This window comes from Phasianus colchicus, chromosome 10, assembly GCF_987193195.1.
Source record: "Phasianus colchicus chromosome 10, bPhaCol1.hap1.1, whole genome shotgun sequence".
NCBI lineage: Eukaryota > Metazoa > Chordata > Aves > Galliformes > Phasianidae > Phasianus > Phasianus colchicus.
The window spans coordinates 13,785,714-13,811,051 of record NC_143445.1 but is presented as its reverse complement, the minus strand read 5'-3'; the positions used below and the strand labels follow the sequence as shown (position 1 = coordinate 13,811,051).

At 46.5% G+C, this 25,338-nt stretch overlaps 1 long non-coding RNA gene and 1 pseudogene across 1 annotated transcript; one reads left to right on the top strand and one right to left on the bottom strand.

The window, feature by feature from the left end:
* The first annotated feature begins 407 nt into the window (after positions 1-407).
* Positions 408-18,400, top strand: LOC116230851 (uncharacterized). Its single transcript, XR_004167319.2, has 5 exons — positions 408-1,181; positions 5,518-5,711; positions 12,232-12,315; positions 15,414-15,683; positions 18,155-18,400. It is a non-coding gene; the product is annotated as an uncharacterized LOC116230851 (long non-coding RNA).
* Positions 18,401-22,176: 3,776 nt separating this feature from the next.
* Positions 22,177-23,994, bottom strand: LOC149916618 (cytoskeleton-associated protein 5-like; annotated as a pseudogene).
* Positions 23,995-25,338: the final 1,344 nt, after the last annotated feature.

The following is a 25,338-nucleotide window of genomic DNA, read 5'->3' as shown; positions in this document are numbered from 1 at the left end:
AAAAGAACTACGTCTTTAATGATTTAGGTACCTGGTCTATTGAGGCTTGCTCCAATCTGTGCAGCCTCCAATTTGATTTAATTGCTCTTCTTAGTTTGTGACCTGGAAAAAACCAAGTGACAGCTCCCATTAGTGAAGCCCAGCTTGCAACTCGCTTGCAGTGTTACAAAGGCTCGCTGGGTGTCTTTCTATGCTGACTTCATTAAGAAGATATATAGAGGTCAAGTGTCACTTTGGCACAGAGCGAGTACCACGCTGTTTATCAGCTGAAACAGGTTGAATCAACCTATGTATTTTATCTAAGTTTACATTCATTCTTTTTTTTTTTTTTTTTTAATTGAATGGTTTTTAAATGATGTTTTCAGAAGTTTCTTATTTTCTTTAATATTGAATTTACAGACTGGTCCTAAAGGCATTAACTGCAGTTCATTTATTGCTACTTTGGCACGAAAACTTTGGCATTGCACTCCTCTACAGTTATTCAATAAAAGATCTTTTGTTATGAGGACCTATTCACGGCCCTTGAGTTTGCTTCCTAATTAATATTAGACTTCCTCACAGTTGTGCTCTGGAGTACAAATGCTCACTTCCCAAGGATGTTGCTGCAAAGGCACACTGAATGTGTCTTTAAGTGCATCCTGAATTACTGACTTATTATTGCGTAAATCCCTGAAGTCTTCACTTAGCCAAAATTTCCTCTTAAGACAATGGATCTATGGGAGTTGTCTCATCATTAACTGAACTCCAGCAGTTGTCTGGCACTCAGTGAACTAAGTCATGGTCACTGCCCCTGAGAGTGAACCATCTACATGAGAGACAAAGACTAAACGAGGCTGAGAAGATAATGAGGCAGCATGAGCTGGGCTCCTCGCCTCAGCACTGCATTTTGTTCTCGAGGTGTTTGTGAAGGGAGAGGGGGACCTCTGGAACAACACCGGTTGCTGTACTGGCATTAAAGGCATATTTTGGCACGCACTGTTGCTGACCGGCTCCTTCGTCGTGCTTTTCAGCAGAGAGGCCGAGACAGCAGAAATCCAGCTCTGCCGCAAGGCACAGCAGCCACCGTGCGAATGGCTGTGGGTCACGTGACCCTGCCCTGCCTGCCTGCTGCTGACCCGCAGGAGCCACGAGGAGGAGGCAGGACGGAGCAGGAGCTGTCATTTGCACCTAGGAAAAGCAAGGTGGGAAGTGTTCCGTGCTTTCGCAGGTCAATTGTTACCTTGCTGCGGGGTGTAGCTTTCATGCTGTCACTGCTGGAGTGGGAGCTCATCCCCACGCAGAAACCCCTTGCAAAGAAATGCATATTCTGTTTTGTGTAGTCCTTCCCTCTATTCCCAGAGAAGAAATGTCCCTGCAGTGTGACGCAGTGCAGAGACACATAGGTCTGTTCCCATAGACAGCCCTTGCCCTCGGGGTGTTGGTGCAGGAACCTCCAGCAGGCTCTGCTCCCGAGGGCTGTGCACGGGAATGGGATGGGTGCCTTGGGGTGAGATGCCTGCAGGGCATGGCTGCTCTTGGTGGGCCTGACACGCAATCCCAGGGCTTCTCACCATACCCTCTGCCCTCTCCCTGTCCCTCCACCTCCTGAACTATTTGGTGTAAGAATCCAGCTGTGAGTGAATGCAGGCAGGTGTAAAGCCTGGTCCTAATCCCCTGGCTGTGTACCCGGGTTCCTGTGGTATACTTTGAACATGTGCTTCAGATCATTGTTTCAGTAGGTGAGACCTGCTTCTCATCTGTGTGAGCCGGTGTCTTATACGTGCTTTGTGGGTTTTCCTAAAGCAGCCTAAAATCTCTTAATCCTCCCTTTCTGTCTCGTATCTCTTGCTGATTGCAATTCTGAGCCCTGGGGCCCAGTGATGGCTCCTTTCTGTCACGAGAGAGGGGTTTGGGTTTTTTGGTTTTTTGTTGTTGTTGTTGTTTTGACGGTGAATGCAGCTGCTGCCAGCTGGAAGAGGGATGTGTGACAGAGGCAGCACGGGTCCCAGCTGCTGGGGTGGGCGGCATTTGGGTGAGGTCTGACACAGGCTAGAGCTGCCTCTGTGGCCTGCAAGTAGCCATTAGTGCTGAGCAGCACAGCACTCTCGAGGGGGAAAGAGGAGAAGGGGAGGTTTCTCCTGTTTCAGATCCTCTCCTCTTACTAATGGGGACGGGTCATGACCACAGGAATAAGGCACGAGGTGTTGATTCATTGAGCTTTTTCTTGTAATGCTGTAGATCTTCATTAATGTTCCCAATTGTGCTTTCTGCTGTTCCCAGTGGGGCCACTTAATGACGTAAAGAGCTTAATAAGGAGAAGCTGCGGTCGCAGCTGAGGGGAAGGGTCTGGAGTACTGCTGCCAAGGGCTGGGCTGTTTATCATATGTAGCATCAGCCTCTAAATATTTCCTACCACTGGGACTGAGAGAATCACTTTGCTGAGGTTATCCTGTAAATCTGGCAGGGCAGAAATTGAGACCAAGGAGCGACCATACTGTGCTGTGAAAGTATCTGGCAGGAATCTGGAGAGGGCTGTTTGTTGTTATGAGCTGTGATACACGTTGTCTGTGGATATGAAGTCTTAGATGGAATGCAGTTGGAGTTTCTCCTAGAATTTTCTTTTTTTCCATGTCCCTTTCTCATTCCTGAGGGATCCTGGAGCAAGGAACTTATTGGTACTGATCCCAGTGTAATTGAGCTATGGGAGCCCAGAGCCCTGGAAAGCATGGAAGAGTGAGGAGAGAGGGGAATCTGTTGAGTGTGAGAGCTGTGTTCCCTAGAGAAGGACAGATGGAGGAGGCTAGAACCCAGGAGAATAAGCAGGCATGCAGGCATAGGCAAGAGTCTTCTGGCAGTTCATTAAATGGCAGATACTGGGGCTGACACTGGAACCTGAGAGTCACACTGGTGGTGCGTTTGGGTGCAGGATATGCCTGGGGCTTGACTTACAGGTGTTTTGGTGTCTTTAGATGTGCTTTTTAGCTATATGAATGTGTCATTATCCTCAGACGGAGATCTCTACATGTGACTGTCCTGCAGTAACTGCAGTTGCTTTGCTTTGAAACTCCTCATGCAAGTTTACAAGGGATGAAAAGCTCTATCTGTAGCAGTGCAGAGTCACTTGATCTGTGTCTGTTGGAAAAGCATTTTTGCTTTCCAGCTAGAGCTTGGACAGGCAGGGCAAGCTCAGGCAGGTTAGCACAGCTCAGACCTGGAGGTGTTACTTTAGCAAAAAGCCTCTTTGTGAGAGCACAGCTCCAGTGCATGCTTCAGGCTCTTTCCTCTAGATGTCCACCCAAGAATTACTCTATCAGAGCTTGCTGAGTGTTCCCCATCATTCAGGATGCTTTCACTAGCATACTGGTGTGTAGGTGGACAAGTTGCAGCCAGGGCAGCAGTAAGACACTGAGCGCTCCGGCTTGTTAAGCGTAGCTACATGCCGAGCTCTCATAACTAGTGTGAATTGATGTTCAGCATTCAGTGCAGAGCACATGTTAATGGAGGGTCATCGGAGGCTGCTCTGCAGCATAATTATGGAACTATTTTGAGCTTTCTTCTTTGGTTTTAATGCAGATCAGTGCTGTAAATTGTCAAGAATCATGAAGTGAAGGTGTCTGTGAGGCATCTAGACAAGCTGCCTTCCAGAAATGATTCTTGCCTACTGAACTTAGAAATTCAGCACCTGAGATTTCGATTTCCAAGTGCTTGGAATGCTTTCCCAGCACTGAAAGCTTTACCAGATTCCAAAGGCTGGGTCATGGTACTAGCATAAAAGCATCCTCCTCCCTGTTTAACCTCTGTCCGGGCTCAGCACATAGAGCAGTGCCCAGCCAGCCAGCTGTGCTGCCCCGTGTCTTCTAGGAATAACCCTGCAATGCAGAGAGTGAGAAGGATTGCTGCACTTCTGCCAGCTGAGGAGTTCCAGGGAAAAAGAGGGACTGCCAAAGTCAGGTGTGCAGGGGCTCTGTGCTTCACTGCTGGCTCCTGTATGCAGCACAAGGGCAGGCAGCTCAGCCTGCACATCGGGCTGCAGTCAGCAAGTCAGCTGGACTCCATTCTCAGGACAGAGTTATAAATGGGGGTTCTGGTTTCTTGTACTATCTGCCTCTTATTAATTCAGTCCCTGGAGTGATAGCTGTTGTGGCTCTTCTCATCTCCATTTTTTTGTTCACAGCCTGACTGTGTGAGTAATATACCCAGGAATATTCCTTCTGTTTCCAACTGAGTGTCCAGGTGTCTGCAGAAACTCCTGCTGTTGCACCCTATGCACATGGTTATCAATTTTGTCTTTCTCCAATCCTTGTAACCATCTGATTCTCTTGTCTTCTGTCTCATCCGAGTCTCTTTCCCTCTCAACAGTGCTCCAAAACTTCTGTCCCTGTCCTAATGTTTCATTAGGATCACCCTCCACACTGAGGTTATCAGTGATAACACTGAAGAAAGACGTGCCTTAGTCCTATTGATGAGGTGCTCCGTTAATTCCTTATCTCAGCATCACACTGACCTTCATCCCCTCTGGTCACTTGCAGCCAACTCCTTTTCGTACCCACCTGCAACTCTTACACCAGTCCTGTCTTCTCCAGTTCAGCAAGAACACTTCCATTTGGTGTAGTATGGAGGTACTGTAGCATACATAGAAAAACCTCATGCTCACCTACCTTGACAGAAAAAGGTGATTTGGCACCAACTGCTTTGGGCAAATTATGTAATATTATGTTTTCATATTCAGGGATTTTCTTAGATTGTTCTCTGAGGAGATCAGATCTCTCTCCTTGAATGCTTTGGGGAAGAGTTTCACAGGAGATGTACCAATGCTTGCAGAATGACCATTTCTTTTTCGCTTTGTATCTTGTTCCTGCATGCTTCATTCCATGCTCCGTGTGCTGTGATGGAAGAGACCTGCCAGCCAGTCCTCCTGCATTTGCCCTAAAACATATCTATACCATTCAAGCCAAACAAACGACACAAACTGCAGCTGTCCAGATTATCTTCCCCTTTGCTCTTGAACTTTACTGCATGAGTACAGAAATGTTGTGACAGGGCAGATGGAGTTGCTGCTGCCTTTGCAATCAATGAAACTCACATGAAGTCTGCATTGGCTGATTTTCCAGAATGATGCTCTATCCTGTGCTTGGTTCCATTATCTATCCAATCTCTTCTCTCAGGCTTACGTCTCTGTATTCAAAAACTGGGGCACTGTCCTTCACTAGTTTGAGGCATACCTCGATTCTCAGTTCCTACTGAGAACTACTGCTGTACACTACAGTGTACAGCAATCAGCACTCTTGATTTAAAGAGTTAAGGGATATTTTGCAAGATTTACTTTAATATCCTCTATTCTACACAGCACTCATTGCAATGATTCTACTTTTTTCCTGCAGCTTTTGCTGACAGCTTTCTTTGCATCTCTCACCTTTCTTTTCCCCAATACTTAAAAGCTTTATTTAATTTCAGTAACTTTTTTTTGGAGGAGAAAGAGGTGATTTGTGATTCATGAAAACTGGAACACTTATCTGTGCTTTTCCTCCTTGTTTTCAGGTGCAGCGTCCAGATATCTCTTGCGCCCTGCGCTTTGCTGTGTGTGTAACGGCAGCAGAACAGCTCTCCCTGCCCAGAGGCTTCTCTTTGCTAGGGCAGCCATAAATTTTTGGTGGTGACGTTGCTATAGCGATGGTGTCCGATCTCTCTCTGTTAATATTGCCCTTTTGGAAGGACCCTGAATAGGCACTGAGGTAGGTAAATGTATGCGGTGACACCGAGCGGGTGATTCTATTCTGACAGATTCCTGCACCGTTTGTTTCCAGGCTTGTCTGAGGGCCGGGACGCGGTGTTGGGCTTTTTGTCCCACGTGCTGCCCTCGCGGGGACGGAGTTAATGGAAGCCTTGTTCGGAGCCGCTGGGGCAGAAATTTTTCTGCTGAAGGAGACAAAAGCGGGACGGGCCACCTCAGAGGTTGCTTTGGGAAGGCCGTCTCTTGTGGGCTCTCAAAGGAAATGGGAGATAACACTCAGCCCAGGAGACTCATCCCGTGTTTTCCGGCACCCTCCTACCCGCCCCACCGCCTTGCTGTTGCACATCTGCCTCCTACAGCATCACAGTGCATGACCGGGTCCCCTCTGTGCTTCTAACCAGGCTCTTTGCTGTAACGTTTTACCCAGCCCTGCTTCTTGTAGCCCTTGGAGCTGGGAAAGCAATAACAGCCACGTGTGGTAGAGCAGCAGAACAGCCCCAGCAGACAGAGACAGGTTGTTCTCCTGTGGAAGACCTCCAAGGCAGAGATTTAAACCTGCAGTTATGCCGGTAGTGCTGAATGTCTGCTCTCTGGGGACAGCAACATTTCATCCAAAGGGAAATGCAGTCAGCATAAATTTATCAGTGCGGGCTCTTTAGAAGTGCTTCATCACAATAAAGTATGGCCTTTCGATTCTACCAATTTCTAAAACAGGAAATAATTTCTAATGAATAAATTATTGGATTTAGCCTATTTCTGCTCAGTAAGGGTTCTAGTTTTTCAGGGGTACTGTGTAAATCTGGGGGGTTGTTTGCTAGAGTGCACAGAAGGGAGAGTGTTTTGTGGCGAGTGGAACGTGGAATAACTTTTTTTCCAGGTTTTCCTAATTAGTCGTATCAGTCACCCTTATTGCTGTGCTTCTGACTAGGGCTGAATGTGTCGTGAGGTACAAATAACTGGATCCACCCAGTTGGGTGTTAGCATTTTGGGCATTATATCAGTTGTAAGTATTGATGCAGAGATTATTAATCAAAAGCCATCCATGGGCTCTGATCAGTAGAAGACCACAGGCCACCGGCTTTTCTCTTTTTTCTTCTTTTCGAGGAGCCTCTTTTGTTTGTTTGTTTATTTTTTAATTTCCTCCTTAAGCTTTCCTCTCATCCAAATCCTTTTCAGTGCTGCTCTTTTTTTTCAGAGAGAGGAGCCATTTCTCAGCAGCACATAACTCGTATTCACCCAAGAAGTGAGGGTTACCTCAGTTGGACAGGCAGGATGCTCAAGTGGTGGCTGTGCTTTATGAAATGCTCTGAGCTGTGTCAGGAAGAACATGCTGTGGAGCTGTTGAACACGGCTCTTGCTAGGATGTTATCTGGGGAAAGCAAGACCCCTCCTGTTGTTGATATAAACCTATCAGGAGCGAACTGGAAAATAGAAGAGAGAAGTGCATCTTCTTATGTATTTGAAGTGGCTGCTGATACAGAGTGGGAAACGAAGCCATCTTGAGTGTCAGCTAATCTCCGCTGGACCGTGTTTTGTCAGCTGGATGCTGGTTTGGCAAACACTTGGGTCTGCGACATGGCACGTATTCTTGGGAGCTGTGCCATTGAACGCAGCGACACTTCTCACGTGCGGATGCTTTAGTGGGATGGAGACCCTAATCCAAGGGATTTTGTCAGGGTTAAATAAGGACTTTCCCCGAGCCTAGTGTTAGGTGCCTACCTTAGTGGGCAAGGGCATTCTTCTTATCTTTAGCCTTCGCTGATGTGAGAGTGCTGTTGGTTTACTTGCTCCTTTTGGTTTTGTGAAAGGGTTCTTTCTCTCTAAATACACATTCATAACTTCCCTTTGCTCTCCTGGGACTGGTGGCCCACAGAAGCCTTCGGGGCCTTGTTTCTGCTGCAAAAGGAAAGATTCTTTTGTCATGCAGAATTGGAGTTAAAACTCCAAACACAGATCATTTACAACCATATAGCTAAGAAAGAAACTGCTCTCAATAGCACACAGCAACACTGTCAGCCCCTGTAAATAATCCCCTACACCCTACAGCACTCTTACCAAATAAGTCTGCCTGAATGAGTTGGGATGCTGTGCTTTATGGATGCCACTGCCCATTCTACAGCCTGGACGTTTTTTAAAAAACCCAGAAACCTTCTGATATAATACTGCCATTTAAGAGAAATCAGAACTGAAAAGCAGCTGTCAAACTTTAATTTCCTGGCTAATGAATGGCCACGATTCCATTCTTCAATGATTCTTGACCCTAGAAACAAAATGTATTAGCACTCTCAGATTTTGCACAGTAGTGCTAAATGGGGCATGTAATGTACTAATTTAGTGCCTCTTTAGCATAATCACAACCTACGTGCACAGCTACATTTCCTTGGCAGGCAGCTTTCCTAAGACCTGCAAAGAACTTACGTAGGACATTTCACCCTATTATTCATTTCACTGATGCTTAGGAATCAATATATGTGATTTTTTTTCCCTGTCTTGTCCTCCACAAAAAAGCATGAAATCATCCATTGATCTTCCTGGGGTGATTAAAATGCCAAGAATTCTGTGCTTTTCTCTGCCTGCAATGGGGAGCTGTGTTTTCGCTCTGCGTCCAACCTTTGAGTCTAAAAGCTTACAAAAAGGTTGAGTTGGTGTATAAATAGTACTTTCCAGAAGAAATACAGGGTCTGTGGGAGCCAAAGGCTGTGTTTAGCTCAGTGGTTGGAACAAGTCATACATGATCAATGTTCCTGGTAAGCACCTGTGACCCTGTGGCATGCCTCATTCAACAGCTGCTTCCAATTGTTTGTGATATTTTTATTTTCCATTGTTTCTCATTGTCACCTTTACCCACAGAATGCAGGATGGCTGAGGTCAGGGACATTTCTGCAGGTTGTCAGTTCCAACTCTGCCCAAAGCTGTGTCAGGCAGGGCATGTTGCCCGGTACATTTGGTTTTGACTATCTATAAAATAGAAATTCTTTGGGCAACTTGTTCTGGTGTCTGGGCACAGTCTCAATTAATTAATTAATAAGTAAAAGCAAAACCACCACATTTTCTTGTGTTTAAGCGCAACCTGCGTTTCAGTTTGTGCAAGTGCCTCTTGTACTTTCTCTGGGCATCACTGAAAAAAAGTCAGTTTTCTTTACAGCCTTCCATCAGATATTTATACACACTGAGCCTTCTCTTTTCCTCTCTCAGCCTCTGAAAGTGCCTGAAAGTTCAGACTAACCAGAGAGCAGCTTTGACCGTGAAATAGCAAATTTGAGTTTTCCTTTGCGCAGCTCTAGCAAGGTTTTGCTCTGCTCTGTCATCTTCCCTCTATAAATTAGTGCAAATGAGGGGACATTTCCAGTGCACTTTCAGAGGACTGCAATCCAGATGGAGACACAAAAAGAGAGATCCTGAATACGTTACTGCAATGCCACCCCAGGATCTCTGTGGCGGTTTGCCTGTTCCTGCCTGGTTTACACAGATGTACAGGGGATGTCTGCCCTGATTCTGTTACAGAGGCAGGCTCTCCACTTCCACAATGCATTTCAGCTACTTTTTATTTACTACTTCAGCATTTACTGGGTCTGGATGGTACTGCAGCCTCTGTGAGGAGTTCTGCTTATCTATGTGATGTACAGTGAGCAGAGAGCTGTGTGTGCCGTGCTCCTACTTGAGATCTGTCATGGAATCAATCCCTTTATGCGTGTGCAGCTCAGACAGAACTGCACACAGCACTGTGGGGGTTTGACACAAACTGTCTGGGAGAAGGCATCTCCCCAGCAGACCTACCTTGTGCTGGAAACAGGCTGTCTTTGTGGTTACAGGAGAAGGTGTGAAGCTCCACACCTCCTTCTGCTCTTTGAACGTCTCAGCGCTGCTGGAGGTGCTCAGCCAATTAGTGCAGCCAGTCCCTTTCTGCATGTTTTTATTTCCATGTATAGGCCGCACTATAGAGAGAAAAAGCTGGAGACATGCCAGTCTCTTTCCAGAAATTCAGGAAAAGGAAATGGGATTGTTAACTGAAATGGGCTGTGCTGGTGCCACAGTTCCTTGGGCAGGCAGTGTGTGCCGCAGCAGTGCTGCCCCAGCAGATCAGGTCTGCTGCAGCTCCTGCAGGACTGGGGTGTGCCACAACAGCTGGCATTGTAAATGTGGGACGCAGGGCTGCTTGGTTATCCAGGTGAGAACTCGGGGAACAGGCCAGGCTGCTGTATTACCCTGCACTTGTGTGTGTGACTGAGTCCTCCTGCAGCAATGCAGGTTAAGCGTCATTTGTGCTGAGGGCTCTGCGCTGTGGAGCATCTGATTGATGTAGCAATTTTTCTTTCATCTCCGGTAATAATTAACTTTAATACTTAATTACAGCCACATTTTAGACTATAAGGATGTTCTTTGTGATAGGTGCTAAATAAGTTACTATTAAAATAGTAATTAACTACAAAAAAAAATTCTTTTCCTTAGAATTGCCGGTGACGCGCGCACAACTTGCTGCTGCCCCTTACTGTGGAAGCAGAAACCTGCCACTTCCTACTGATGTCTGTTCTGCTCTGAATAGAATCAAATCTGTCTGCTGTGTTCAGAACCTGCTTTTCATACATTACTTTTTAAGATGGTTATCTTAAAATGCTATATTATCGCATCTACAGGCCTTAAAATGCGGCTGAGCCTAAGGACTCTTCGAGACAGCAGGTGTCTGTTCAGCAGGGTTGGGTTGCTGTGAGTAGGGAACCCAACTTCTCTGCAAACCTGGGAATGGGGTGGGAGGCGCAAAGCCTTGTGTGTGAGTGATGCCCAGGCCCTGGTGTTGTTTGGAGGCTGGCATGAGGCGTGCTGCCTCTTGAAAAGATGGGGAAGAAGTGCTGTAAGGTAGGCTGTCAGATGTGTCTTTTGGGGGTCACAGGTTGCAGTGTCCAAAACTGTAGATCTTAGGACCATAAGAAAGTCACAGACTATGTGTTTAAGGTCAGGTTTTCTAGGTATGCTCTGCCTCTTGTAGCTCTCTGTGTTGGATGTTTCAGTACCTTTATGAAAAGTTCTGCTCTTTAAGTAGCTGACTTAGGGTGGCCCCACCACCCTAACTCAAACTTTATTTGCCTGCCAGTATTCTCCTTACAGCAGCTAACCCAGCTGACAGTTAATGAATCTAATTCTTGCCAGAGGTGAAAAAGTGCACTGAGGTGTGGTGGACCAGGAAGGCATGCTGAATTCTCAGCCATTAGTGCAGCAAAACGCTGCCTGTGCCAGTGGCTGCAGGGTGAAGGTGGGAGCAGAGTTAGAGCACTGCCAGGGCTGTGGGTGAGGTTTCCTGCTAGTAGCACTGACAGCAGTTTATCTGTATGAGCCTGGGCACAATCCAGGGCAGTGCTCAGAGCAGCCAGGCACTGCTGCTGGAACACGTGAGTGTTCTGCTCTATGGAAAACGATGTGTGAATGGCAGCTGAGCTGGGCAGCAGAGGCTGAACCTTTTTCTCAGTAGAGATTACTCAGTGCCACCCACAGCATCAGTGCTCACCCACAGCAATGCTGCTTCTCCTTTTTCAAAGAAAACGTGGTTTGTTTTGCACATGTTGCACGTAGTTAGCAAATCTGGTCGTGGTTTGCAGAGACTGTTTCAGCTGCCCAGCACCTGCAAGCCGCGGAGGTGCTCTGCACCCAGCCCTGGGTGGCGTATCCCACTCGTGCTCTCAGCAGCTCCGTTATTTCTTTGCGACAACAGAGGGCACCAGCGGCCCTTGCTTAGTGCAGGGTTCTGCCCTCCCGGGCTCCCCGGGACACGCAGGGCGGCTCCTACGCCTTCGGACTCGTGGGAGAAAGCAGCCCTAACACCATGCGCATCCTGCTCCTCAGGTCTGGGAAGATGTGTGCAGTGAAGCCGGTGGTTTGTTCCCACTGGGCCTGCGTGGGTGTTTGTGAAAATGTGCAAGTCTGCAAAGAGCAGTGGTTTGGATACAGCTGGCAGAGGTGCAGCGGAGCACTGCAAGTGGCTGGGAGCAGGGAGGGCTTGCACGCAGGAGAGCACTGCCAAGCATGTTCTATTCTTCCAGTGGTCATTCCGCATCTCCAGCTCAGCGGGGTTCAATCCTGCTGTCTGCACCCAAGCAGAAGCTACTAAAATGTCAGAAATCAGTTAGTCTGCAATTAAACAGTTTGGATCTGAGGCTAGGTCTGAATCTGTCCTGCATTACATCCGTTTGGCCTCACTGACAGCTGTATAGCACGTGAGAGTTGCCTGCAGGGACGACCCTGAGCTAGCTCCAAGCTATTCCTTGCCAGCTTTCCCACCAGAGCAGGGAGGAGCGCAGTGCAGACTGGCTGTTTGAACCTGAGATCCCCAACAAATCTGTCAGCCCTCAGAGCTGATAGGCAGTCCATCTAGAGGTAACCCCAGCAAAGTGCCCCAGGCTGCCCCAAGGGTGATCCAGGTATGTTTGTTCCCCATGCAGTAGGAACGGGTCTGCTCCCAGCCTGCTCTGCCACTGGTGTGCAAATCCTCTCTCCTCCCACTTACCTACTTACGTTTATCACTTCTGCAGGTGCATTCTGGTGTAGGCTGCCTGTGGAGAGATGCAGAGAAGTTCAAGCTGTATTTGTTATTCTCCTGAAGCACAGCAAAGCAGGTAAGCAGCAGGCACTGTTAGGTAGGAGACAGATCCTGACGATGTCAGGTCACAGAGCTGTACATGTGAACCATAAGCTAGAGTACATACTGGGGCCCCATCCTATTCAGTCCTGCAAATTTGATATATCTTTTTGCAGAAGGACCATTTGCATACCAGAAGGTTTACTCACATGAGCATGGGATGTTGGATGGTCTTTTTATCCGCAGCCTAGAAAAACGAAGGTCCCAAGCTTCTTCTACTGCCAGGGGACATGTGAAAGCTTTGAGCACGTGCTGCAGAGATAAGTAGAGACATATGCTTTATGCCAGGCCAAGATGTTTTTATAAAGAGCTTCTGGCCACGTCTGGTAAAACATTTAATAACTTTTCTGCCAGCAGCCAAAAGGCAGTCATATATTTAAAAGCAGCAATAAAAGTTCCTATGTGAGTCAGAGTCCTACAGAAATCCTGCTAGTGAATTTCCCCATGGTAGCCTGCAGGACTAGCTGGAAAAAAATACCACAGAATTCTACTGGTATTAAGTATTTTTTAACAAGTCCTTGGAAGTGGCATGGAATGTCTCTGCAAAGCCCCTGAAACCAGATTCCAGGCTGTGTGCAGCCTGAACAGCAATGCTGGTACTTTTTACTATAGCCACAAATCCTATTTCGCTCCCAAGGGATCACAGAGAGGCTAGTTTCAGTGTGACCTTTAAGTGGCATCTCACTGGCTTATAGTAGACTATGCATTAGTGCGTATTCCTTTAACCTGCAATCCAGTGTGCTCAAATGTCCCTACCGCAGATGGAACAAAGTGCTACCCTGACATGTGCGTGGCCTGGCCTCAACTCTCCCTCCTCCTTTCCTGCTGAGCTCTGCTCTTGTAGTGCTAATGAAGTACATCTTCTTTTCCTTTCAAAGTCCTCAGGTGATCCCTTTCGGCAATGAGACCCTGGGCTTTTTTGGAAATGAATCTCATTAAGATCCAAGGCCATGAAAGCTTCTCTGCTAATTCTTCCTGCTGCTAAAGCCTTGTCAATAGCCAGCATGCCCTGGTTTGGCTCTGCTGCAGGCAGCGGTGCTGGAGGCCCAGCCCTGAGCAGGCACTGGTATCTCAGAGCAGCTCCCTCTGACTCCTGGCACACGTGGTCAGGGATGCAGGCATTTGCTGCTCTCCTGCTTGTGCAGGAGTGATGCTAACAGAGTGAGAGGAGGGGTGATGCACGTGTGCTTTGGTACTCCTCCATCACTGTGCTGAAGTAGTGCAAGTTGCTCTCTGATCGTATTTTGCAAGTTGCTTCCACGCAGCAGTGCAGGTCTGGTTTAGATGCTGATCTTTGCAGCATGTGGTGCTGATCTGGGAGACTGCCAGAATTCCCCCCCTCACCACCCCAGGACTCTGGCCTCCCTTTCCTGTGGCCTCGTCCCAGGCAAAGACTCTACAGGGTGCTCCTGCAATGTGCCTGCTTGGTGAACAGCCATCCTCTGAAGGTGTCTGACCTCTGTGCAGCCGTGCCCTTGGCTGCCTGCTCTGAGCACACAGCAACACGCTATCTGGTTACCAGCCTCGGCCATCGCCTTTCCTCCTCTGGAGGATGTCCTCCTGAGTGTCAGGAGAGACTCATCCAGGAGAGTGTTTGACAGGGAAATTTAATACCAGCCTGTTACAACTTGTTGCAGGTTTGGGTAACACGTGGAGCAAACACTCTCTACAACGGCACGCTTCTCTCCTTGGAAGCCCTGGAGAACCCTTCTGGTCTCAGCTTGCTGTCCCAATTTGTCATTCCCAGAGGCTGGGGGAGGAACTGGGTGTGAGCAGCAGATCCCATGGCAGCACACTGCCTGCATGCAGCATGCCTTGGGGTCACTCCCACGAGGATAGCTGCAGTGCCCTGAGCGGCTGCAACCAGTTCATGTCAGCACAGATTTACTCACTGTGGGTGTGATATCCAGCAGGACAGCAAATGAAAGCAAGATCCCTCCAGCTTTGGATCGTCATAGGGTCTGTTGAGCAATTCAGTGTGTTTATCTCATAATGATAGTGCAACCCTGAGGCTTGTCTCTGTTAGGGGCTCACCACTGCGGTGCCTGGCTATTACATCAGAATTGATGTTTGGACCCATGGGGTCATGCTCCAGGAGGAGGGGAGGTGACAGTGCACGCTGTCCTTTGCGTTTGTCTCCCTTTATGCTTGCATTTTTGACCAGAGAAGTGCCAGAGCTCTGGGGTATACAGGGGAATTCAGGCTAAACAGAATGCCCAGAGCAGCTCTGTGCTTATCTTCTGTTAAAATCCTACAGATCTGGGATGGCACTGGTGACGTCTGTGCTTGCCTGTGTCTGTACATGCGTTGCATCTTGTGAATCAATGAGCATTTTCCAGCATGGGTAGCATGGAACAAAGCATAATTACTTTTTTCTCTGCCTAATAATAGGCAAGAAAAACACTGCATTTGCCCATCACATGCTGATGTACCCTGGCTCAGGCATAAGCAGTGGATCTGCTTGCAGCACTGAGAAAACAGCATCCATCCCCTTTTCAGGTTCTCATCCCCAGCCTCAGTTTCCAACCTGGGAGCACCAGCAGGAGGGGATGGTGTCCTGGGTGGCTGCACAGCTGCACCGGTCACTTTTCATTGATGGGATGTACAGATGCTGGCATTACCTATGCAGTGGTGAATTCACATTGCACAGCAGTCCACGCACTTGTGGTGATTCATGGGGAGCAGGAAAACCTACTCTTATCTTCAGGGAGAAAACTGCAGAGCTTCAGGTTTCAAAGCCCTCGCTTCAGTGGAATTACAGGTTCAAATCCTGAGAGGGTCAAACAAGGTCTTTCTTCCTCTGAGACAGATGGAGTGTCACACAGTAAATTGCCTATGATTCTCTTTGTTAGATGCTGTGTTACTTTGAAAACGGCATCATGACAAATCTTGGCTTTCTGCAAAATAAATAACTGCATCATTTATCAAAAAGGTTTGCTTTCAGAAATGTCGCCACTCTTTTAAGGCATTAGAGACTCTTGAGAATGAGAGAGACCAGAAGAGCACAAGATGCCACTTTTCTTTTCTTACTCCATTGTATTTGACATTTCACTTTTTTCTGCTTATTTGAAAAAGCCCCTGTGAGGAGTGATCCCTGGCTGTGGCATGTTCCAGCAGACGTGGTGGAATGTGACAGCAAGGAACACACGCTGCCTGAGCCTCCCTGGGGAGATGGGAGTAACAGTCATGCTCGCTTGGTGTCCTTGCTGCCTGCAGTCACCCTGCACAGGAGGAGCCCACTCCTGTCCCCACAGCAGCAGACATCGCCCATCAATGCTGCTCCCAGGTCTCTGGTAACAGAAGGTTCAGCTCCCTGGGACTGGCGGAGTCACGGCATCGGGACTGGTAAGTGGGGAATAACCAGCACGTTTCTGCCCCCTTAGCTGATAGGAAACATCCAAAGCAGTAGTGCCAGCTGGAGGTCCTGTGCTCATTTCATACAAACCATCGCTGCAGAGCAGTATGCTTGGCTTTACAGTAGGTGTGTTGCACACAACACAGGTATGCTTTCCAACAAGGAGGCTGTCAGATGTGAAAGCTATTGCAGCCAAATTCCTTCTTAAGAGTTCCTCAGGAATAGCTGTCTGCAGAAAGTCTGGCAAGGCAGGGGAACAGCTTTGAAGCTTGGTATTTTTCTTCTAAAGATACCTCTGATGTTCAGCTATTTCCCACACTTATTCTTTGCCTAGAGTAGAATATAACATACCAGATGAAATGTTAAAAAAAAAATAAGCAACAAGTGTATTCAGCAAAATCAGCTGTAGTTTATTTTATAGGATGTGTAACAGTATCTTACTTTGTGCTTGACGCTGCAAAGGCTCCTGATGTCCAGCTAGCAGCTTAGAAATGTTTTTAAAGAGACAGATGAGGCAAGAGGCGTTGCAAGCTGCTGCTGTGTCTTCTGCTGGATGCCCTCAGTGCTTTTCGAACAGGCAGGGATTGGCATCCCCAGTTTACACACAGGAAAACAGAAATAAAAGAGTTTATGGCTCCTGTTTCCAAAAGCAGCCACTAGCTTTGTGTCTGTCTTTTTGATGCCAAACTGTGAGAGTTTTTAAAGTTCTGGCATGTGTGCAGAACAAAGACCAACTGTTCGCTGGTTTAACTGGTTTGACTTGTACACTGCTCTGCTGAAAAGGTGCCTTAGTGTGAAGTTTGCGTAGCACAGTGGAGAAGCAGATGTTCCCTTCATCCCTGTTGCCCATCAGGGCTGGATTTTAGAAGTGCCCCAGTCGAAGCCAACAGTGTTTGCACTGTCCAGCACTGCTGAGAGCTGGGCCAGGTGTTAGATCAAATGTCTGGTGCTGAGAGTGTAACATTTTTTCAGATGTGCTTCTCAGTGATTTTTTTCCAGACAGATGCGGGAAGTCTGTGGTAGAGCTGGGAACAGAGCCTGTTCCTGTGCTGCAGGAGGCTGTGTGTCTGACAAGACACAGGCGCAGCCCTGCAAAGTAAATGTTGTGATTTCATGGTGGGAGCTGCACGGCACCTGGCAGTTGCACCAGGGGATTTTTCCTGGTTCCCAGATTCACAGGGGTTTGCACCGTGGCTAAAATCTCAGAACCTCTGAAATTCAGCAGGGAGATGGCTGGTGCTTCATTTTGGGCCTATTGTGACAGGGCATCTTTCAAGAGAGTACTTGTGTGTTTGTGTGTGGTGTGGGCTGGGTGGGCAGCTCCCTGCTGCTCTGTCTTTTCCTTACTTGGATGTGTGCATCCTCCCACAGCACAGATTTTTCTGTCCTGCAGCTCTCATGAGTTCACATTCAAAAATTGCTTTCTCAAGACATTCTGTTTGTTAAAATGTGCTGTTTCCATAGGTTGCACCTGTTCTCAAGGATACCACCCAAGGGTAAACTCTTAGAGGGCACAAGCCAGCATCACAAGTGCAGTTTCCAATGGGAGATGCAGGCAGGTATATCTTTACCTGCAGCTCAGAGTATCTGCTCCATTCCCCTCTTCTGCAAGGAGCACCCAGTTCCTGCAGCAGAGAAGGGCCAGGGTCTCCAGAGCAGTGAGGCTGCAGCTGAGCTCCCTACAAAGAGGATTTAAAACCACATCTCAAACCCCCCTCTGCCAGAACAGGTCAGAAGTTGCAGATTTTCTTGAGTAACAGTCAGGCTTAATTTTCTCTTCATTTCTGTTTTTAAAAATGCTTATATTGTGCTGCCATTAGGTAAAGAGTGGAATTTTGGGCTTAAAAGCAGGTCTTATACTCTTTATTTAGTGGAAGACCTGGAGATTTTTTGTTGAAAATACTTCCATGGAAAGAGTTCACTGGTTAAAAGTATTTCGGCCATCTGCCATAGGAAGGAGTTGAAAACCTCTCAGACCTTTCCTGCTGTGAACACGCAGGATTTTCTCTAGCAAAAGGCTGAGTCTTTCACCTGTGGACGAAGGCTCCATTTTTTTGATCGATATCACTGTCACTGAAACATGTAAATGCAAAGGAGTTCGGGTGAAACTCTAACTGATATGCGGCAGGGAGCAATCGTGGGCTGGCAACAGGATGGAATCAGTGACCTAATCAACCATTTCCCCCTCTAATTGCAGTGATTCTACGGTTTAAAGAATTACACAATGTGTATTTTAGTTGGAACAAGACACTATTATTGAGTAAAGTGCATAATAATTGTGTTTCAGGAGGTGAAATAAATGTCGATCACCAGGCACTTTAATCCATCATTGTACTTTGCTAAATTACTTAAATTGCACTACATTCAATACTAAAATTACTTGTAATAAAGTGATTGCCGAACTGACACTCACAAAAAGATGTCTAGCACCTACATTTGTTTTCCTAATTGACAATTTTAGGCTTCATTCTAAGGAGGAGGAGTGCCCACAGCCTTCACTTCAGTTGATAGGAATGAAGGGCACGTAGACCCTGCAGAAGCATCCTTTAGCAATGAAGAATCCTGCCTGCATGAAGTACTTCCAAGTTCCGTTAGCTTTCAAGCCCTTGCTTTGGTCCCTGGGTAGGTCCATTTTGCCTGCATTTCCAGAAATATTAGGTTTTGGCACAAGGCTTCCGTGTAGTGATACTCCACTTGTTTATGTTGCTCTGCAACTTCTTCCTAAGCCATTCATAAATTAATATCCAATTTGCAGACTGAGATGGGTGATTTGGTTGAGGATCTATAACATGATCCTCAACCAAATGATCCAATCTTGCTCCTGAGTGGGGAGAAAGATGCATTCCTCCTGCTCAGTCTCCAGTGGGACTTTGGAGGCAGCTGTGACTTTTGCTGATTCTTTTTCCCACAGTCCTTCCGCTCTGCAGGATTTTAGTTGATAAAAAGTAAACATAAAGGGAACTCCTGGTTTCAGTTCCTAATATGACATTTCAGTTCAGCCTAGCTAGAGCTGTTTTTTTAATTCATGTAGTACTGCAAAGATGTTAACAAGCTGTATAATTAACTGATGCTGAGCTGAAGTAGGTTTTTGTTTTTATAAAACTTTAGCTAATGTCTGTAGTTACGTGCTTGGGAGAAAACACAGATTGTTTTTTTCCACAGGCAAAGCAATACCCTTCTGCAAAGGTATGTAACTCCTTTCTCATGAGATTGAATGAGAAGCTGGTAATATACCTGTTCTGTACAAGGAAAAACATTTTGTGGTAATATGGAAATGAAAATTCAATTACAGCTTACAATAATTTTATTGCTGACTCTTATCTTTGGAAAACTGCATTGCTTTCTGAAGACCAAAGTCTTTTTTTCTTTCTCAGGGCTTTTCTCAGCCTTGCTTGGGACAGATCTTCAAGAAATGTAATTGAAACATGTTAGAACTTCTTTTTGGAGGAGAAACATGCACTACATCCAAAAACACTGGATTTCAGCCCTCTCTTGATGTTTCCATGGCCTCATTAGTGGGATGAAGCCTTTCTTCATGGCAGGTGACTTAATTTGTAGGGTTGCTGATTGTCTTAACCAAGTAAAAAACGCTCATCCTGATATTTTTTTCTGCCTTTCCTTTACGTGAAAGGAGATGTGAATGTTTCCTTCATCAGGAGTCACTATATAACATATTCACATACTTCACATATAGTGCAGTCTATTAAAAAGTTTCAGTAAGTTAAGCAAATATGAGGAATTCTGATGGGAAGGAATTAAAACTGTCCAATTTTTTCTTCCAAAATAAATATGAATGTTAATCTGAAAAAGTGAAGAGTGCCAAATATTCATCCTATGTGCTAAAGTGACTCATGGTGAAGGCAGACAGTTTTATAGTGCAATTTCTTGTGCTGGAAATGGATAGTTTCCAAATGATACTTATGAAACAATTAGCTGTTCATGGATAATCAGATTTGTATGGAAATGTAAAGATAAGTGATTTAGCTATGATCTCAGCTGCAGAGTGACTGAGGGTGGTGGGCCATACTCCACAGCAGAAATCTTTTGCTGAAACCCGCTGGATTCAAGCACCTAACAGCTCCCTTGACTTTCTTTTCTAGAATGACACAACAGATTTGCATCTTTAAAATCCTTCCTGATTTTGCATATAAACAAAATCTGACTTAAATGGTTCAGGTGGTGATTGTGAAGGGTTTACATTGATGGATCAGGTCTCCATTCACCACCAACCTCAGAGGGAACTCTGCTGTGGGCTGCTAGAACACAGGTAACTTCTTGTACCTATTTGTCTGAAGCTTAGGAAGGGGGTAGAGGCTGGGTGACCAAATGACCAAAAAATGTCATGAAGTCTTTTTGTATTTTAAAGCTAAAGTACTTTTCAGTCTTACCCTTTTTCTTGAAGTTCATGTGATGGAAGTGATGAGCTTTTCTACTTTCCACGTGTTGCACAGATCAGGGAAGTGATGCTGTTTCTAAGAGACGAGCTGCAGCACATAGGACCCAGCCAGCCTGCCTCCATCCCGCTCAGGACAGCCAGGTTTTGACTGCCAATGTTCTGTGACCCTATGGATTTGCCAGCTCATATACAGCTCTGAAAATGGATGCGTCTCCTATGGACCATACAGCACCAGACTGGTTGCATGGAGTACTGACAGTGCAGAAAGGGTCTGTCCTGCATCTTAAGACACTGCCTGTGATACTTCGGCAGAGCTCTTCTCCCACCTCCACGACCTGTTTGTCTCCAAATTGCCGAGGGAGAGAAAGGCAGCAGACAGCCAGATGAGTCTGGCTGGTCTCTACTGAGTCTGCCTCTCAGTATTGCTCCTTGTCCTTGTATTCTTTTCACTGAGCTTCTCTGTCTGGTCGACCATGTTTCTTCTTGAAGTGGGCTCTTTCTGCCCTGCCTTTGCCAATGTGCTTTGTTGAGTAAGTGGAAGAAATTGTGATGAGGGCTTGCTGACCCCAGCCTCGAGCTATATGGGAAGGCCCCTTAGGAAAAGGTTTTTTTGTGATATTTTCATCTTAACTTTCCAATTCCAAAGGCCTGGAAAAGACTGGTTGGCAGCCAAGCCTTGAGAGTCTATTAATCTGCCTGTATCCTCCCTGTAGGTTTGCTTGTCCATGGAACAAACCACATGGGCATTGTTAATGATGCTGCAGAGAGAAGTTCTCAACCCAGAGGGAGATCCCAGGAGCCTTGAAACAATTTGGATCCTTGATCTATAGTGTGAGGAAAGCCTGTTTCTCTAAAGCAGATGTGGCTGTGTCCTGAAATCCAAAGACTAGAAAAATACTTGCATTCTATTTAATCTCTAAGGTATCACAGATTCAGAAAAATACTTAGAGGTCTTCCAAGAAAGCATCTGTAGATTTGAGTGTGCAAGCCTGTAAAAGTATTTAGTTGTCTAGCAATGGTAGCATATGCAGGAAAAGCATCTTCATCTGCTTTAATAGTTGTTATTCCTCCACTGAAGCTGGAAGAAAAGGGAATGAGTGCTGTGATCCTATCAGCTGTGCAGTAAGTACCTGATGACACAAAGGCTCTGGGCTGACATCCTGCACTCTGCAGGAGGTGTTAAGTGCAGAGCTACTGATGGTAAAATGATTTTGGTGCTGCTTATTGTGGAGGCAGAACCCAACCCAAAACATCCTCCTTTCTTGAGTTGGGTTTGTTTTAGCTCGTGGTGATTTCTTAGGTAGCTTGTTAATTTTTTGAGTTCTGCTGTGACTCTGCAGCAGCATCAGAGAGAATTACAGTCTGCAGCAAACAAGTCATTTTGGCCTTTCAGAGAGGGTAATGACACTTCGAGATCCCCCAGTTGTATTTTTCTCAGATAATCGGACCAAGTATTTATTTATTTCTTTATTTATTTTAATTAAAAATACAGGTCTACATGCTCACCAGGTAGTTCGCTCACTGAGATGCTTAATAGCACTTTGCAATTGGCTGAAATATCTCTTTTCTCTTCTGGAAAACAGCAGTAGAGACATTGATCAGAAACTCAGACTAACTTTTGCGGTCTGAGTGCCAGCAGTGCCAGCTCACAAGTACCCCCTGTTACACAACATGTTAGAGTTGTCCTTTATTGGCTAGCACTTCTTACCTACCCGTTAATGTGTGTGAGGAAGAGGGCTGGCTCATTCTGATGCTGCTGATGAGACACCCAACTTGGCTGCTGGTCCTGCTCCTGTTCCTACCAGTTGTTCTTGGTGTTGTTGGTGACCTTGCAGTTGTGCATCCCCAGAATGGGAGGAGGAGGACAACCTTTGTAAAAAAAGCTGGGTAACTGAAATGTCTCTGTACAGCACTGCTCAGCAACAACTAGAAATATAGGTGTGTTTCCAATATTGTTTTTCTTCTAAAGCCTAAACATAGCATTATGCCAGACAATAGGAAAGAAAAATTGGCTCTATCCCCCCTCAAAAAACAGGAAACCTTGGAACACGTATTTCCAAGATTTCCAGTATTTTGGAAGATGCTCTCTAAGACATCCCACTGTGTCCTTTGCTATCCTTCTTGCTTCCCTGGGGCCCAGTCTCCCTTGCCCCTTTCTTGGTAGTAGGACTGTCCATCTTTCGGAGGTAAGCTTCCACTTTGGAGCCCACTGCATCCTCAGTCAGGCCAAGGTGGTCCAGGACCCTCAGCCCTTTTAACTTGCATGAAGTGTTCAGCAGAGCCTTCAGGGACTGCACTGGGAGTTCATTTGCATACTGACTTAGTTTCTCCTTTGGGATAGACTTCAGGACTGCGTGGACATCCAGCAGAATTTTGTCCAGGTTAACGGTGCTGATGGTGCCTGGGAGAAGATGTGTGGTCCTCCAGAAAGCTTATCTGGGCTGCCATCAGCAGTCAGGCTGCCTTGCAGCAGCTTGAGCAAGGTACAGAAGATGCTTGTCTTGCCAGATTTTATCAGGACTCTTCGCATGAGGGTGTTGATGGACTGAATGAGTTTCTCATCTTTCTTTTGGTCCTGCTCTAGGCAGTCCTCCTTACCCTCTGCCTGAAGGTAAGAATGCTGTGCATGACATCCTTCAGCATATCCATCAAGGCCTGCTGAGCCAGTTTTGTATCAAAGAGAAGCATCCAGGTCTGGATGACACAGTTGCCTCTCAGGATGATTTCATCCTTCCACCTTTTCTCATCTCTTTGCTTTTGCTGTTGGATAAGCTTGAGAGGTTGTAAGCTGGGTACAAGGAACTCATTAATGTGTCCAGGCATGGCTTTCTGCCTTGTGCTTCTGTCTCAGCATCTTCTCCATGCCTGAATGCTGGTATCAGGATCACTACTGCTAATACAACAAATGAGGGAATTAATTGTGGATTTGATGCCATCATCTTTCAGAGTGGACTTCATCTGTATTTTTGGCTTGGCATCACCCTTGTCTTTCACCCCTTGTTCTCTGAGGGGCTCCTTGGAACTCTGCTTCTCTTGGGTGCTGGCTCTTTAGCCAACACTTACGAAGACATGCTTCTTGTTGCAGGTGCTGTGGTTGCAGTGGGAAAGTGTCTGTGCTGTTGACTACAGAATGTCTGGAATGTGGGTCAGCAGAGGCTGGATGGGTCTGACAGTCTGGCATTGGTCTTCTTCAGTTTGTGGCACTTTGCAGCACCCTTCAGCTCATTGGTGGCTTCTGCCATCTCCTGAAAGCTAAGGAGCTTAGGAAGGAAGGCTGAGCTGCCTGTGAGGCTATGCACACAGCCTCATTGCTATCCTGCAGGCACAGGAGCAGAGGTGAGGCACACACGGAAACAGATCTGAGAGAGTTGAGTGAAGTTTATGGCTTATGCCCTCCTGGGACCCCTTGGGTCCTTCTGGGTCCTGTCACTCGGGCTTGGCTTGGGGCTGGCACAGCTGGAGACTGGTGGGATCTGCCTGTGCACCTCCTTCAGCTCAGCCTCTATCAGAGGACGGACTAAGGGGCAGCCTTTCACTCTCCATCAGTGTTCTGAGTGAGTCTCCCATGTACAGGTAAATAACTCTCAGCAAAGTGATGGCCAGGAGCCATCTTCAGGGTATTTACCAGTGTATTGCTGTCCATTTCAGCAAAGCCAAACTCCTACGGCCTTTGATAGTCCAAGTCCAAGATCTTGGTCTGGATGCAGGAATTCTTTGGAGAGAAGGCTAGTCTATGCAGTCCATGCCAATGAACACAATTCTGCTATAGTTGTAAGGGCTTCTTGAGCACTCTTGCTGCATAGCACATCTCCCACCATTTCCACAATGTCGATGATGACGATTTGTGCAGTTGTTTGGGAGAAGTCCCCTTTCTAAGCTAAGAGGGTGATGATGTCAAGCTTCATCTTCTTCCTGGGCAAGAAGCATAAGATCCTAACGTTTATAAAAGACCATGAAGGGTCTCTTAGTCAAGGTACAGCCAACCCACAGCTCGGCCTAGCCAGTCCTGCAGCTGCTCCGTGCCATCATGGCAGCAGCTCTGCCCTGCCAAGTGGCCCAGTGCCGGTTACACACCCATCCCTCACAGCAACCACACATCGATGTGCAATGGTCTGGGTTGAAACCAGGGCGTGGAGAGGGCACAGTGCAGTGCCAACCCAAGTGATGGCAAGTAGTTGTATGCATTTGGTTACTTTGGCGAAACACAGATCTGGAAACAGCAAAAAATATGCCCCTTGCTTTCTGTTTTGGTAGAGGAATGTGAGAATGGGGTTTCAAGATCACCAAAAAGATCATCAATTTTTTGGTATATTTTCTATTCCATTTTCAGTCAACATAAACGCATTTATCTGTAAATTTTCAAATTGAATGTGTAGCATTGCAGTCAGATATTCAACTCAGAAATGTGACTATATCTCTTTACCAAACTTTCATAACACCTTTCTCACCTGAGGGATGTCACTGCTTTTTGGCAGTACGTGCATTTGTGAGCAACTATTGTCAAAGATGAAGCACAGGAGTAAAATTTCATCAGAAATCTGATGAAAACCTTGAGATCTCACTAAGAGCTGCAGCAACTGCCGCCAAACTGGACTGATGCATCAGTTTCACAGAAACAAGGTCAAACATCCCAACAGTTCTGTGTTTTTGTTGCTCTATTTTTTGTATGTTTTAATAAAAAAACATTAAAAAATAAAATAAGTTTTGTTACTTACATACATTAAACATGTTATGTATAAGGGCTGTTCCAAAAGTACTGCCTGCTATTTTATTATATTGGCCCAAAACATCAGAGGTGGAAGTTGGTAGTACGGCAGTAGAGGCTGAACCTTCCCACCAGTATCCTGGTACATGTTCTTGCTGTGTGACAGATGGCAGCAGAGGGGCAGTCTGACAGAACAATGTCTGACATGGAAGCACATACGGAGCAAAGGTGTATCGTTGAATTCCTCCGTGTGCTGTCTCAGCACAGGAGAACTGCTTTTTGAAGGCTAAGTGGATCCTCAGGACCGCAGTGCATGGCCAGGGATGGAGAGATCTCTGTTTTGCTGAGGCCCTAGAAACATGCTCCCTTTGGAATACACAGCAGCAAAGGAATGGGGTGAGACCTGGACGCTTTCCAAAGGTGCACTCTTCACATCCTGCCTGCTTTTTGGGTTGAGAACCCCACTGCATCACTGGGCTGCCCATACCTCTTCCCAAAGCCCTCCCAGGGCTGCCACCATTTGTCCCCTCCCAGAAGCATGCTT